This window comes from Ceratina calcarata, unplaced genomic scaffold, assembly GCF_001652005.2.
Source record: "Ceratina calcarata isolate Rehan_Ccalc_2016 unplaced genomic scaffold, ASM165200v1 scaffold162, whole genome shotgun sequence".
NCBI classification, from domain to species: domain Eukaryota; kingdom Metazoa; phylum Arthropoda; class Insecta; order Hymenoptera; family Apidae; genus Ceratina; species Ceratina calcarata.
The window spans coordinates 199574-215510 of record NW_017137498.1 but is presented as its reverse complement, the minus strand read 5'-3'; the positions used below and the strand labels follow the sequence as shown (position 1 = coordinate 215510).

General features: G+C 40.9%; 1 protein-coding gene across 2 annotated transcripts in view; it reads left to right on the top strand.

Moving 5' to 3' along the window:
• Positions 1 to 15937, top strand: part of Egfr (epidermal growth factor receptor) — a 145638-nt gene that overhangs the window by 45190 nt on the left and 84511 nt on the right. Inside the window, exon 1 of one of the 2 annotated variants that reach the window (XM_026819765.1) lies at positions 13394 to 13488. The exons of the other annotated variant lie outside the window; for it this stretch is intronic. The gene's annotated coding sequence lies outside the window, so the exon portion shown is untranslated. Of the gene's footprint in view, positions 1 to 13393; positions 13489 to 15937 lie in introns of those variants that run through there. 2 annotated transcript variants of the gene reach the window in all.

Genomic DNA, 15937 nt, shown 5'->3' with positions numbered 1-15937 from the left:
AATAAACGATGAGTATTTTTATCTGTTTACGAAAGATAATATCACAGTTTGTATTTTCTGTGGTGGACGAAATCCCTAAATGCTTAAATTCTTGCAGTTTCGGCGGAGTGAAGGTCCTCGCGATAGCGCAGCCTCGCTCGAAACGAAACGGCTGACGAGGGACACAAGGGGATAATCGATAAGGTCTGGCGGTTCTCCGTAAGCACAAATCAATGCGATCGCGGAGGCCCCTCCGTCGTAAGGGCCATTAAAGCACGTTCTCCATAAAATATTTTATCCGGTTTGCGGATCGATTTGAAATCCGTAGAGCGCCTCTCCCAAGTCCCGTATCTGAGCCCGGCCGCTCGTTCCCGGGTCCGGAGATCAGCTCCGGGCGGCCTTTTTCGGCGCACCAAATTCATAAATAATGGCTCAAGGCTCCCTCGTGTATCACGGCCTGAATTTGTAGTCTTTAAACCTTTTAAGGTTTTTGCGATCAGGCGGGGCGCGCGCGCTGCTCCTTATAATCGCCTCTCGTAGAGGATTCGCCTCTCTCCTTGGTCCTCGGCTAGAAGATCGGGGCCCCCGATTCGGCCGATCAGTGACCTCCAGGTGAACGCATTCTTTGACGCAAGTCCTGGTACTCGGCCAGACGCGAGTTCTTGCCGCGAAAGTTCAATTGTTCGCTCGGTAACTCGGCTCGGAACGAACTGGTACCGTTTTGTCTATTCGTTTCTCCGGTACTGTTATATTACGGGGACGTAAAATGGCTGACAATGAGTTTTTGTCATCGCAATTGGGTCGAAATTTGCGTTCAGTTAGGAATGTAAATGGAATGTTTCACAACTGAAAAACTTAACACCTCACAGTGGAAACCGTAGTTTCTAATATGCGAAATGCTATTACGTTTGTTTCATAATTAGTCTGCGTGGAAAACTTTTTTCCTCGAGGAATTTATAAGTACTGGATAAAGCATGTCAATTGTCTTTTGTTACGAAATATTATTCACCCTTCTCGCATTCCGTCCGTGGCGTGAAGCGGCATAATTAAATTCGTTATGCATTTTACATAATATAATGAACACCGAGTTTCTACCTTCTTCGTCGAAAGAAATCGATGCACGCGGTTGTTGCATGAGAACTTGAACCTGACAGACCGTCCAGCATCTTACGTTGTCTCCCGCATTAACTTAAGTCTAAATAATTTCCTTTCGTTTCTTTCTTCTCTTCCGCCTTCCTACGACGCCGCATTGTGTGTACATCTAGGTAAGAACAGGTAGACCGGAGAGATAACGGTAGTAGCGACTGACAAAGCTGACAGCTATTTCTTTTAGATTTTAGAGACAGGTTCTCGCTCTCTCCGCACCGATGTTCTATATTACGTTTTAAATAGAATCGTGTCAAAACGTCGCATGTACTCGTCACATATTGAAACCGACGTTAAAAGTTGGTATCCGTCCGACTTCTTTAGAACCTCCAATTCATTGATTGGTTCTGGTTACGTCGTATGAATATCGCGTTGAGAAGCGTTCAATTCGCTGCCATTATTCGTTGACATGCACGCGGAACTCGACGACGCCGAACAAGTCCTCTCTCGTTTGTCGAATTAACACGCACCGCGTTTCTGACCGCAGGTTCGGTTTGGATGTTTATCACGCTAAAGAGGAGAATGCTAATGTTTCTATAATTCATAAGCAACCTGTTTTTATTGGGCCGGTTACTCCCGGAGGGAAGAAGTTGCCGTACGAAAATCCGCCGCTTGAAAATCCGAAACTGGTTTCGAGATCAGCCAGGGATAAGCGCCGCTAACTTAACGTGAGGCAGTCGCAAGAATACATACACTTCGGTTCATAAGTCATAGGACGTTTCCAAGTGCTAATATTGGTTAGCAAAAAACCTGACGGACATTCCAAATCAATAATCATCAGAAACTATCTCAGCTAGAAGGCTATACTAAGTCATCATCCAGTGGTACTTTTATAACAAAATCATAGAATAAATCAGTTTAAAAAGTATCAATAAAATTTTACTTCAAATAAATTAACATAAACGATTAATTTCAATGGAACATGAGCATCTTTTAAAATTTGCTACTTTTTATATTGAAATTTCTTGTGAAAAATTTAGAAGATTATACATAATACACTAGATTTGTAAACGCCATATTAAAGGATAGGAAATAGGAACTGTAAATCAAAATTTCATCTCTAATTCATTAAAATGTCACAAATATTAATTTATTCATTTACACTCTTATAAAATCTCCAATTATATGCTTTATAGTCGTGATACTACAGTATGTCCTGGAACTTATGAACGGTGGTGTACCTACGGACAATGGAGCTTTCGTCGTGTCCATGCCGCACCGTAGCGTTACTCGTCCGAAAGCTGTCGGTGGGTTCTTCAGGTTGTACCGCGCCGGTAATCCTATACGTCTTGAGAAACTGGTTTCCGCACGATGTGTTGCGGGCAGCGTGCAAAACAAATTAATAACAAGAACATCATAACCGCGGGCCCAAGGCTGTCCGGGGTGCTCCGCGAGCCGCGCACAGCTGCTATACCGGGTGATCCACGACCATTGTTAAGCGTCGCGGACCACGAGAAATCCTGGCTACTGCGATGTTTCTCATGCGGATTCGTATGTACGTAAACGCAGGTCTAACCTCGCGCGTGTGGTCGTATTATCGTTTGATGACGTTAAGCCAGAGATTGAGCGCGGTAAATTGCACCGCCAGAGGTTTCCATTTGCATATGATCTATTCCGCAGATTCGGCGTACAACAAATCACGTAGTGTTAGACAAATGCAAATGAATTTAATAGTTTCAAAATAAAATGTTAAAATTGTTGATTAGGGTTCTATCATGAAAGAATAAAAGAAAGAATAAAATTATTTTACTTTTATAATGAAATAAAATATTTATATGTATGATACAGTGGTTGAAAGTACAATTACTGTCGACATCATTCACAAGACAAAAACAGTTGTTCAATATACTGAGACATTCACAATATCGATTGCTGGCTACTAAAGCTACGTTTACACAATTCATATAATAAATTATATTATATATCAAAGTTGTATAACTCGTTGAAAATGCAAGAAGTAGTATGTAATATGACATCTTTTCTGTTGTACATATAGCAGATTATGCTATAACAGATTCATAAACCATTTTATAGAAGCACTTTACATAATAAAATTTGAATTATATAACAACGTTCTGTTAACGTAGTGTAGATACGGCTTAAGCCGTGCAACACGCTCGTTTCGTATAATGCACGTACGAATACAGCCGAGAGACTACTTAGTAATTTATGCATTTTTCCCCCGTATACTCTTGGAAAACTGGTGGTTTGGCGCACGTGAAACCCTGGGGCAATGAGGCAACGTTAGGAATGTTGCCTGTCAATGGATTCGGAGTCGGCAAATGCGTTTCGCTTAGGACAGTTCGCAATCAGCGTCGAGAAACAGCACGTTCTTAATGTTTAACGCAATATGCAATAATTTAGTATCTGAGCCTGAATAAATTCCACGTTCTTATTGGCCCAGTCATCCATTACTCGTTCTTTGTCCCTATTCTTATACAGCGTTGAATATCTCGGGGCGAGGATTCTTAATGGAGTTAGGAAAGAATTTTAATTGAGAACCGCGGAGTATACATTCATTAACGAATTCGGTCGAGTCATCGATTCGACAATGCGTTGTTATCTAGCCGTGGGATCAATTGCATCGCTTTTAAAGGAACACCGACAAAAGCACTAATCACGGGGCGCACTGCTTTTAAAAAGTTCCCTTTCGCGCGGTGGATGCAGTTCACCTCGGCGCTGCGTCGTCGATGCTCGAAGGTCGAAAGCAGTGGCCGGTGATGGCAGGTCAGGACTATCCGAAGCTTTTCAGGACAACAATGGCTGAGTCACGCGATATCGTATCTGGCTGATACATGGTTCGGAGAATTATTAACGATAGGACTCGTTATCGCGATCGAACTTCGCGCCAAGGATCCCATTCGAATCGCTCGCGCTTTCATATTTTCACACTTTATTTATTCGCAGTGACTCGCGCCTTATAACATTCGAAGGAGCGCATTGCAATTAACAATATTCCTCTCTACGATTGAACAATATAACATGCTTTTGCGTTTTTTCATCAGTATTGATCGTAATGAATTAATCATCGTTAATGCATTACGTCAAAGTCGAACGTTTTTTTTATGGAAAATTCTAAATGCAGGAAGAGAACAGAATAAGGCGATTTGCATGTGATCGATTCGAATCTGGTGTTTGTCAGAAGGGGGAATCCGCGTATAAATCGGATATTTACGTAAATGATTCGGGGTCGTTCGGGCTGGACTGCGCTTATGCATGCGGCACACGGGGTTTAAATTTTCATTTGATGGCGTGGGCTGTACATCGTAAAAACAATATCGCCCTATGCATTCGGATCAGTCGGGAACAAAATTTCACTTGCACGATTTTTCTTTTCTTTTTAAGTTGAAACAACATCATACGTGATACAAATAAATATTTATAATAATTACTATACATTAGTGAGCAATAGAGGTAAACGGTACAATAAAACAATTCAGCCAGAGAATATTTTAACATTCAGGTCTAATTATACAATCTCTACTAAAGATCTGTATAACCTTTTCTGTTGAACTCCCATACGCCGTAAACTCTCTCGAAAGGCAGCGATCAAGGGAACGCGGTCGCTAATTTCCGTCATTCGGAGAGGTCGATGTTAATATTTTAACTCGACTGTCCTTTCGAGACGCGCCGCAAACTATTAGGAAGGACGAAACGAGCTGAAACGGACAGGAAAGGGCAATCGGCGTGCGTGCCACCTGGAACGGACAGTTCTCCGAGGATATTTGCATGCGACACGACGCCAGAATGCGGCACTGCTTGTTGCTCGACACCGATCCTCTTTCCATTCTTTTTCACGTCCTTTTTTCTTGCCGCATTTATTTATCCGCCGTGTCCAAATCGGCCGAAGAAACCTTAAGGCGATTTTTCGCAAACGAATTCCAGCAAGGACGAGCCGCGCTGATACACGTTCATGGAATACGTACAGCCGTACTGTGACGATCAACCGCCGAGGGTAACGAACGAGGAGTAATCATCGAGCAGCTTCGTTAATTATTCTAATTAAACTCGAATCCGCCTGGCCTTTCGTCGACCTGCGTTCCTCGTCATGGATGCTCGATTCGCATGATACTCCAATTGGCTGCAATCAGTATGAGATATGAGAATATCAGAAGTAACGTTTTTATGTTCAGAAAATCGTTACTGTTTTATTTGATCTCGTTGAAATTGCTGAGAAGTACGTATCGTTATGGCAATTAAAATTTGCGCAATCGAAAGAGGATATCTTAGAATCTGCAATCAACTTGCAACAAGAAGTGTATAAATAAAAGTACATGAAAATGAAAAGAAAGAAACAGAGATGAAATGACCATGAATAAGTGTATTATACAGCCGGTTTCGGTATTAAATTTTGAAAAGTAATCTCGAAACTCGTTACCTTTCCATGCACGCGAGTAATCGAGAAACGTCCCGTTGCAGAGCAACGTTTATATCCTGAATTATGTCAACCGGTGACCCGTTGAAAAAGGATGGCGCATCGTAAGTTCGCCCGGTATCTCTGAAATTAAGTAGGCACTCTTCTTATCGATGCCGCACACCTTACATCACGAACTCGACAACGTAACGCGAGAAATAACACGAGAATTATCCGATATGCCGAGACTTTCGTGAAATAACGCATGATAATCAGTTCAGCAGATCCTTCCCGATATTGCCGGCTTCTTTTCGTCGGTGCATGGAGCGCGGATTCGAAAAGAAAACCAAGAAAAACAGTCGAAGGGCAAAAGAAAGAAGGAAAAGAAGAGCGAGAGGAAGAAGAAGAGAACGAGGGAGAGTTCAGAAGAAGGAACATTATGGCGTACGCGGCACAGCGATTCAACCGCGATAATTTTAACGCACGTGGAATGTTGGACTCGGCGAGTAGGCAATTATAACTCCGCGTCTCGATCTCCGAGACCCGATGCACTTTGCTGGGGAAAAGTAGCAGGACAAAGGAGAGAACGGGAATGGCGAAGGATACGCGAGACCGGAGGAGGGAAAGAAGAGCGATGTTTTTTACGAGAACGACAGGAGATAGGTAGTGAGTGTTCACCAGGATTAATGGTTGTTCTCCACACGTTTTCGATAGCTTCGACAAAAGCTATATTTCTCTTGCTCCCTCTCTTCCCCGCGGACTCTGATAGTTAGCCTTCCGATCGATAGTTAGTAAACGTGTATAGGATTCGCAACGTAATCCGTCTATTATTGTTAGACTTTTAATTGAAATTAAATAACTTTTCTGTGAATGATTTTTCATAATTTTGTATGGTTTTGGACGATTGAGTTATGTCACAGTGATTCTATATTTTTTCAAAAGTTGGAAAAACTGTTCGATCTTCGTTCTGTTTAGATAGTTCCTATTGAACCACCTTAACAGAGCGCAATATTTAGATCATATTATGCATTTCCATATGTATGTACATATAGCAAAGGATTGGATTCATTTGCAGTGAAATTATATTCAGATCGTATAAATTAAAAGGCGTTCTGCGTTCCACTGCTAATGAAAGTATGAAACATCTCCATATAGGCAATAACACTGAAATTTCTCATCACTGTTATAGTTCGATATTCCTCTCTTATATTTGAGTGTTAAATGCTTCAAGCAATCATCTTGTGTAATACATTCTATTTGAGAAATTTTTTCATCAGTCCTCGATCACGAATTTCTTATTTAGTTATCCTGGCGATATGACCTCGTTGCGGGCATCTAATTCCTTTCACTCGCTAATCTCGTTATCGTGCGGTACTACCGGTACTTACCGTTCGATGGGACATGGACGCATTCCTGAAAGCATCTGCGTAAGCGATTTATAATGTTAATCTTCCATTTCGAAAAAATTATCAAGCCAATTAAATTGATCAATGACAGCAAGTGATATTATAAGCATAATGATCTGCTTATTTGCTTCATTATTTACTCATAATTTCTTCATTCTGAAGAAAGTGAAATATGAAAACTACATAAAGCTCTCTGTTGTTACTGAATCATTTTCATGGTACTTTAATATCGTAATAATTTATCGTCTAGTGAAAATGAATCTGATTACTTTCAATATGTTACAATTATATTGTACTAAAGATAAGAAGACGGGATTCTTCATGTTTAAATTATAATACGCTAAAAGCACGTCTCATATCATGCGACTGTTCTATTTTGGACTCGTGATACCTGCGACCATTTGTACTTGTCTATGGGCACGAGACAGTGGCGGATGGAGGATGTAGCAGCAGAGTTTGCGGCCAGGATCCATTAGCAAAAGGAGATAGCAAGGACATGGAAGGAGACACTAACCGAAATAAGCCGGATCGAAGTGTTTTATTCGTTTGGCTGCAGCCGTTCTTCGATAAAATCCTTCTTCCCGAAGAGGTCCTTATGTTCATCGGTTACCGTTAACGTTCAGCCTTGTAGCGCCTTCTAAACCCGTCTTAAACACTTAGGAATACGATCCTTAGGTTCAAGGATGAGACCGAGACTGCAATCGCGAGTCAAGCTCTGCGCCCTCCGCTAGAACTCGCTGCCTCGGGAGTCCTTGGATTCTTTTTCGGTCGCGTATAATCTATAATCGCGTCGTTAAAAAGATTTTCGTTATACGCGAACGTTAACGATCGAGAATTTTCGGGTTTTAATCCTCACGGAATTTGCTTGCGGAGGTTCGTTTAATTTATTTATGTTCGTAATTTTCTACGTCGGCTTAGTCTTTGTCAAAATCCGGTTCAACAACATAAAAAAGATTTCATACTGAATAGGCGTAATTTATTTTTGCTTGTACCACAAACGATAATCCAAACAGATTGTTATGTGAAGACTGAAATTATTTGTTTATATTATAACATTGTGGAACAACAATATAGATGTGAGTGTCGGGAAATGCAACGTACATATATTTTCTTGTATGTAATAACTTAAAATTTGAATAAAATATTGCAGCCAGGAAAGAGGTTGTCGGACGGGATTTGCACTCCGTATACTTAGCAGTAAAGATTTATTACCGCCTGCCATCTTAAATTTTATAGCCAGTACACGGAATATCAACGTTAAGGCAATTATTTAACTGTTACGATATTATTTTTGTCGATAATATTAAATCATTAAGCGTGCATGAATGCATTACATCGATCAACGTTTATTGCACGATTAATCCACGATCGTGAATAGAATTTATGATTTCGACGGATGTGTGAATAAACGGTGTCGTTCACACTCTTGGTCTAAACTTTAGCAAGTACCAGTATTGTAGGAATTTCTCTGTGAGCTATGCAAGTAGCGAGGGAGTTTGCACGACTGGGAGAGGGACAGTGTAGGTGGCAAGAGAACAGAGGACAGAGAAAATGCAATAAATTATTTCGCTAATTTGAGGGGGGTGTTTCTTCGTCGCAGTGGGTGGGGACAGGAGTTAATATAACCAAAGTTAGGAGACAGATGAATGAATGTTTAACATAAAGTTGATGTTGCTGGGAGATACCTGAGAAAATAAATTATTGATCGAAGATCCATACATCGTACAATATAGGATAAATATAGTTCAAGGGATCAATGTTCTAATGAGACAGAATTTCCAAAAATTTTCTAGTCGATCAAGTTTTTAATGACATTGCAACCGAATACAGAACAAATATTAAACCTCAAACTTTATTATTTTTTACTCCTCGCATATTCTGATTCAATTTGTTTTTTACGTGCTAATAAACTTCCTTCTTCCTAAGACACCACAGCCGCTTCTTCTGGTTATCTCTTATATTTGAGCACTGATCGCCCGAAACGAGCTTGCTAACAAGCAATTAAATTAGACCAAAAGGTATTCACGATTATTCGTTGACTAAATTTAACCCCCTCGTTTCCTTTTTTGTTTCAGGTAAGTTCACGCATTCAGCCCGACCGGACCTGGACTGACCTCAAGGAAGGACGGTAATGCACCGAAGCTCCGAAACAGATAAGCATCGGCTGTTCGTTAGCTGGGCCCGAAAACTCGGCGCTTAAAAACAAAACGGGCCTGGTGGTCGTCGTCGCGCGTTTCGTGGAACACGGGGCCCCGGCACGAACGTACTCTCCTCGTGGTATAGTACAATGCTACGGAGGAACGAGTCCGCGAGCGGGCGAATGGTTCGTTTGCCTGCGCCTGCGGTAATGGGGTCTTAGATCGGACGGGTAGATTAACAGAGGAATACACGTGTCAGGTTCAGATTGACGCGATTCCATTTTAACGAATTATCTTGACCGAATCGGTCGGCCGAATGGCGGATCCAGCAGGAGTGTCAGTTTTCTCTTATTCCGTTGAGCTGTACTACTAGTTACTGGCATTTCTCGTTTTCCTAGGTTGAGGGTTATTCGAAATTTCTTAAGAGGTAGATATAGACACAGAGTAATGATACTTTGTAGAATATTTTGTTTCCATGCAAGACTTGCATTTTTCATTTCTCATGAATATACTTATTCATTACTTATACTGTTTTCTAAGAAGATAAAGCACATTGTAAAAGATAATATTCTATAGTGGCGAAGATTTGCTGCTTCTAAGATGACTTTCATTCTGTCTAATTTTCCATTCTCGTTACAACTCTCTTATACACTCGGACAAAGCATTCTAGATTTCTCTTATCGCGAACAAGTAGAATTCGCGATCAATAGACTTTAAAGGTGTTACAATGCTATCTAAATCAACATAAAGGTTGACTTTATAAACGCGGTCGGTTGTTAGCCGCGCGATTTAACGGCAGCAGGGATCAACGTTTTCTCAAATACCGGGACTCCGTAAATCAATTTATATGCACCGTTTGCGGAACACGTTCGCGCTAAAATAAGTCGCGGCCTGCATTTATGCAAATGATAAACTGTCCACCGTCGCCCGCGACATGCGTCTGCACTTAATTTATTTTTCTCTTAACAATTTCGTAGCGGTTGCGCACAAAGTATAGTAGAACGGGACCGTGTCTCGAACGGGAGATTACCCGCAGGCGGGGAGTTTGAAAAATGAGTTTGTATAATTTTAATTCGACGTCCGTGGCTCCGAAGGATGGTTACACGCTCGAAGATTGATCGATACGTTCAACGCGAACAGCTAAGTGCTCATGTGTGTATGCGCGTATTAGCATGTTTACCTCGGAATAATCCTCCTCCTTGCTTACTCTACTCTTTAATTATGGGAAAGTATTCTAACTTTCTCAAAGAATCTTAACAATTAATACTCTTATTACAATGCCTAAAAAAACTTGACACATTGAAATTCAGAGATTCGTATCTTGTTCTAAAACTTGCAAGAATTCTGACGTTTAATTGTACAAATAATAATTTATAACGCGCAATTTACTATAAAGTTTCGAGTTATAATTTGGATTAGTGGCTTCAGGCGTGGCGCGTCGTCTTTTTCGACTCTTTCACTGATTCGCTCCGTAGATAGGTTTAGATCCAAGCTGACAGAACGCATCTCGGGCGCACGTTTTACAAGTTGTTTTACAACCCGAGGATACAACGCCACACGCTGAGAGCCGCAGGACCTTCCCCATTGCTATCAGCGACCGAGCCGCCGCCGCCGCCGCCGCTCTCTTTTGTCCTGGACACGGATTCGTATTTTCGACCAGGCTTCCTCCTTTAAAATGTCCTCCTGTCGACGCCTCCACTTCTGTCCGATATATGCACCTCGCGCCTGGTGGACAGTTTATACGCGACCTAAACAGTTAGCATCTAAATTTCCTACAAATGTACAACGATCGTTAGCATGTTAATCAAAATATTAAAGAATAAAACGAATACGAAGTGTTCAGTTTTCGATTTTTGAAAAGACTTGATCCTCCGTCTAGAAAAAAAAATCTGGTACTATTTAAATTACATTTTCGCAACTTGAAACGTTCTGCTAGCCGTTACACTCGGGTCATTAGGTTAATTAAGCGATTAAAGGATTTATATAAGTACAGAGTCGCGTTTGGAATATATAATTGATCGAGCGGCGCCAACTAACGATACTGGAAATACTGGATATTCCGGAATAAGAGTCACTCTCACTTTGCATGTCGACACCCTTTCCGCGGTAGGTTTAGCATTCCACGGCCAATAAAAGTGCATCGTTTACTGTACCTATGAGTCGTGATGCGACCAAAACAGATTTCAAGAAGCAAACCTGATTTACAGGCAAATTTACATATCGTTCTATATTTAAAAAAATATGGAAGTAGTCGTTTATCAACAGTTCAGTCGTTTTATCTTCAGACTTGAGTGCTTTTACTTTCTTCTCTGTATTTGGTAGACATTCACATCTCTTTAGTTACAAAATGGCAGTCATAGTTTGTCAAAAATAGTAGTTTTAATCTGACTGGTCGAGCCTTACAATGAATAAGTATGTTCCAAACGACTGTTTCGATGACACGATAGAATAATTTGCGAATAAACTGCGTACAAAGAGGTCTAGTCAATATTCGTAAGCACGTTGGAACGTCGGAACGCCTCGCAGCTTCATGAAGGAGTTACGATACGTTCGACCAATACCTACAAGCGTGCACCGCGAGCATGCGAGGAAGAGCCGCTTCAATTATCAGGCTCGTTTGTAGCAACATTGTTTACAACGTCTGGTGGCTACGAGGTATTTATCCGAGAGTTGGCATTCTGGACGGTTTTACAACCCATCCACGATGCCGACCACTTACCTATGTATGTAACGGATTTTACGTACGTACGGCACAAAATACAAAAGCACGCGTCCGCTATGTCGGACTGTTTAATGAATAATTCTCCGTTAATTGCGAGAGCATTCCTCCCACTAGGAGTGTAGCTGTGCTGAATTCCCAGGCTAATATTTCATTAACTATGGTATATAGCATAATATTGCGCAAGCGAGTTCCATACGCATAAATATACGCGTCAGCGTGTCCGAAGTACGAGACTAAATATATTTCACTCATTAATACCCTTTGCTTAGACGAATTATTTACGAAGGACGATGAGCACGAGCCATAAAAGTCGGGTTCGAGTTCGGGTTTCGAGTCGTAGGAGAGAGGAGAGGATTCTCTGGGGTGACCATTGCCTCATATCTGTAAACCGTATCGGGGTAAAAAAGCGTGTTCGCCGAAGTGGGCTGCTAGGTTCTCAGGATGCTTGGGCCTGAACCGTTCGGCGAGCCCGTCGGTTCTCGTCGTGGTCGTGGTCGGCTGTCGTCCACGGGGAAACGGGAAACGCAGCGCGATACTCCGCGTCCTCGAAATTCACTCGTTCCCCGTTTCTCTTCTTCTCTTCTATCCTCTCCTACGTTGGATTCTTTTGTTTCCCGCCGCGGAACCCCAGTCGAGATCCTATCTGACGTAAATAATTATCCTGCAGCCTGGCAGATGCCGCGGTCTCGCATCCGACCGTGCTTCGAGGCGAAGGACCAAAGGATGCTGCGGGTCCGCTGCGAGACGCGACGAACGAACGCCTCAGGATTTTCATTTTAATCGGAGATCTCGACCGATCGCGGCGTTTGAAAATATTCAAGATACTTAAAGTTTCTTTTGAAAGAAAGTTGGAAAAAATATATTTCCCTTGAGCGACGATGATCTTGATATTTATTTGAGAATAAATCCTCTCCTCTGTCTCTCTTTCGCTTTTCGTTACAGATTGTGCAGAAAGTAACAATTTTCGGAAGCAATTTTTTTTTAGCTGGAATTCGGTGATTACAGGGTAACATGATTATTGTTGCAAACGCACGCGGTTTCCTTTTCGAGAATGAACGAAGGTCGATGCGAAACGCTTTTATGGCTCGCGTGTAATTGAGCTGCGTGCAGCCGATTTCGTTCGTACGGGTCGTGAGAAGCGATTCGCTTTGGGACGTACTATACTCGAAAAAAGATATGTTTCAGGTTGATTGGGAAAATTAGTTTGATCGTGACAGTAAAACGAGAGTGTTATTATTTGTAGACAGATCACAATTAAATATTGAAGCTGTAGATATTCTTATTAAACAAAATCAGAAACGTATATTACAAAATTTCGACCATAAAGTTCATTCCAATAAAATCGTTCAGTTATATCTGAAAGACAAAAATGTCGAGCACCTAAAATAATAATAAAGGATTCATTTAATTTTAAAGTCAATTCTTGGGCTTTAAATGTCTTTCACTAATTAAATAAATTAGATAACAAGCACCAAGTACTATTCTGCGTCTTCTTATCGACTCAAGTCTGATGTACTATCATCAGAACTGTTTGGAAGTATTTCATTCGTTCCAAGCCTCTATTGTCTAGGGTGATAATTTATTCTCGAGGACACTGTCGCGATCAAACAAAAAAGTCATCGAATCCAGCTTATCCCCATTTGCGCAGCCACGACTTGAATTGGATAAACCGAATTGGAAAGGTCGAAGAAGAAATTTCAACTGAGATGCGAACAAACATGGACGATCACGCTACAACTACTGGTAAGTGTCAATTCTCTTTTCTTATTCTTTTTATTTAATGAAAACATTTCGCCGCCTGGAAGATGTGGCAAGGTAGTATATACATGTATACGCAGTTGTGTTCAGAGACTCTATTGATTATTGAGAATACATATCAATAAGTCAAACACGAAGTATCCTCGCTCGTGAGCGATAAACGGCGATAATTGATAAGGAAAATGAAAATAACAGCAAAGTAAATACTGGAGTACTACGCGCGTAGATAAAGCGTTGCCGTTAAATTGAATATTCGTTCTTAGCAGATAAAGCTCCACTTAAAAAATAATGGCCAAATTTATAGGAAATTGCATTCTCTATATGTACAACAAATAGAGCAAGGTCTTCAATTTTAAAGGTGGACAGTACATTATATATTTATCCAAGTGCGGTTTTCCTTTAAATTGAACGCATTGTACCATGTAGAGAATTTTCAATCAACAAAAGAAACATTTATCAGTTATAGAAATGTTAATTTAACGAGATTTTTTGCACGTTCAAACAAGAATTACTGATTCCGGATAAAGACGACTCCTAAATTCTGTACAAAGCCATTTGACATGGTTTCACTTGGCTTGGCATTCGAGTTCGAGATTCCATTGATTCACAGCTCTCGTCGTAATCCGTAAATTGTCTCCTCAGTTTCTCGTACCGTTCTTCGCGATAGCTTATCAAGTCGACTGGATCCGACCTCGTTTTGCGCGACACTTATGCCGATCGCGAGGCTTGAACGGATTCGCAGATCCTGGTAACCCGTAACGCTGTCTCCATCTGATTTACGATCACGATCGATCGTTCCATAGACGACTATTCTCTTTCTCTCGCAACAAGAATTCCTCGATTCCGCGGAGCGTCGTAAGGCGCAATTGTGTGTGCGTACGTGCGCTTACATTATTGCGATCGATGAATCGATTCGATTTCATGGAGAATTTCAGCACTGGAAGTATGTACCGTCGTGAATTTCATGGTGGAATTGCCCCGGTGTTCGCGTTACGGTATTCTGACTTTAGATCTGGTTCTACTGTTTGCTATGGGACTGAGATACGAGTTCTTGCTACTTGGTATTCAACATTTTGCCACTAGAGTGTTTTACGCCTAGATTGGACGATCCTGACTTTGTTTTGACTAAAATAATAAATAAATACAAACACTTGAACATTGATTTCAGATGATAAAAAATATTGATAATATTGAGATGTGATATTGATTGATAAAAAAATCCACTATTATAGAATTCATATTTTACTATTTATTTTTAATCCATGGTTTTGGTTCTGCTTAGAAAAATTGTTTTCTACGCGAACATTTATACACGTGTGTACGTTCATATCTGTCTCGTGACGAGTGACTACCCTGTCAGGTACTGTTTTATCACCAACAGGTGCTCAGAAGTTCATTTAGTAATTCCTACTGCGATCGGTAATGGGTGATTGGATGTTTCATTTGACTGATTCAATGCCTGGAATATCTGCCACGAGATGAAAATCGTTCATGAGAAATTCGACTAGTAAAATAAATTTTATGAAGATTCCAATTAAAAGAAATTTATGAATAATATCGTTTCGAAACAAAGAGATTTTCGTCATTTAGGAAACACGGGGTCACAAAAAGCTGATACAAAACAAGCATATATTCTCATCGATTGCTCCGAAGTAGCTCATGAATATCTGCTTTTACGGATCCGAACGATTTCGCGAGGCAGATCACCTGAAACTCAGTCAATCACGAAACGTCAGACTGACTGCTGAATTATGCTCCGGCAATAAATCGAACAGACCAGATCGCCCTTGGTATTTGCAAAATGTTCAGTATTCCAGCATCATACTGGCGAACGATCACCAAGCGATCGTTTCATCCCGTTGTTTTTCCGAGAACAACTGCCTATTCTCAGTCAAGGTGAGAACAAGCGCGCTGCGCAAACCGCTGGCAGAACGATCCAGCGATGCAACGAGGAGAACAGAATAAAAAAAGAAAAACTAAAAGAATTCTCCGTGCTAACCGAATCGAGGCGAGGAAAGAAAATGCGGACGAGCGAAAATCCGCGGCTAAACGATAATGCCCGGTCTGTGCCGATCGTTACAAGCCTCTGGTAGTTAACGTTCTGCATGGGCTAACAATACTAGCGACTGTCAAAGTCCATAGCCACGGCTCTCCTTGATTAGTCGACGGTTGCTAAAAGCCTCCGACTGAAAACTTAAATTGCACGTGCGGAACACTAGTTCCTCGAAGTAAAAAGAGAACTACTCTTGTAATTCTTACGAAGTGCTGAATAAAGAAACGTTCTTTAATCGAAAGATTGATTGGAATTGTTTATTAATATTAAGAACTGGCTGACTCAAACTCCTGAGGCTCGAATAGAAATACATAGGAATTATGTACTTATTTATTAAATTTAAAATTATTATTTAATATTATATATTAAATTATTTAAAAT